Here is a 691-nt window from a genome sequence, read left to right as displayed (position 1 = left end):
CTCGCGAGGAATTTCCCACCCTGCAGGCGGCTGGAGACCAGGACAGAGTTGGCAAAGAACAGGCCACTGCAGATCAGTGGTATGGGCCAGGACCAAGCCTCCGCCCCCAAAGTAAGCATGATGGCCCTTTTCTTCTTTCGATAATTGTTGTGGGGATTTGTGTCTTGGAGCATGTGGTATTCATGTTATATCTGTTATCTTCTAGTGCTTCTGATTCGTACTGGCTCACATGTTCTCAGCAGTTCCTCAATTAATAATTTGTTGCTTTATGTTCCAGACGTAACAAGCTGGCGGGATGGTGGGGGCCGGGCATTGGCACCCACCCTGGCTGGGGAGGCAGTTGCGGAGGGCGGTGCTGGGGGAGCCATGGTGATGGAGGGTGCTGCTGGGGCCCCTCCCATCCCACAGCAGAATGCATCTTCTCATGGGCCGCCTAGAACTTCCCCAACCGGCAACCCCGCACTTCCCCTCCCCCAGCCACCTATTGGCCCGCAGTTCCAGGCTTACAGAGGCATCATGCCTCCCTTCGTAAGTTTTATAACATTTTCATTTTGGCCCATCTGTAGAGAATGTCTAAAACTGTGATTGATTTGTTCAGTGCATTCATAGCCTTTCTGTTCTTTCTGGATGTTTTTCTCTAGATGTATCCACCATACCTGCCCTTCCCACCCCCTTATGGTCCACAGGGACC

The 691-nt window shown here is 52.7% G+C and overlaps 1 long non-coding RNA gene across 1 annotated transcript; it reads left to right on the top strand.

The window, feature by feature from the left end:
• Window positions 1-6: 6 nt before the first annotated feature.
• Window positions 7-691, top strand: LOC107735231 (uncharacterized). The gene is made up of 3 exons (XR_001639338.1): window positions 7-111; window positions 278-528; window positions 642-691. It is a non-coding gene; the product is annotated as an uncharacterized LOC107735231 (long non-coding RNA).

This window comes from Sinocyclocheilus rhinocerous, unplaced genomic scaffold, assembly GCF_001515625.1.
Source record: "Sinocyclocheilus rhinocerous isolate Xijiao unplaced genomic scaffold, SAMN03320098_v1.1 C35897343, whole genome shotgun sequence".
In the NCBI taxonomy this organism is placed as follows: Eukaryota; Metazoa; Chordata; class Actinopteri; order Cypriniformes; family Cyprinidae; genus Sinocyclocheilus; species Sinocyclocheilus rhinocerous.
Note: the sequence above shows the minus strand (reverse complement) of the source record. Positions and strands in the feature narration are given on the sequence as shown.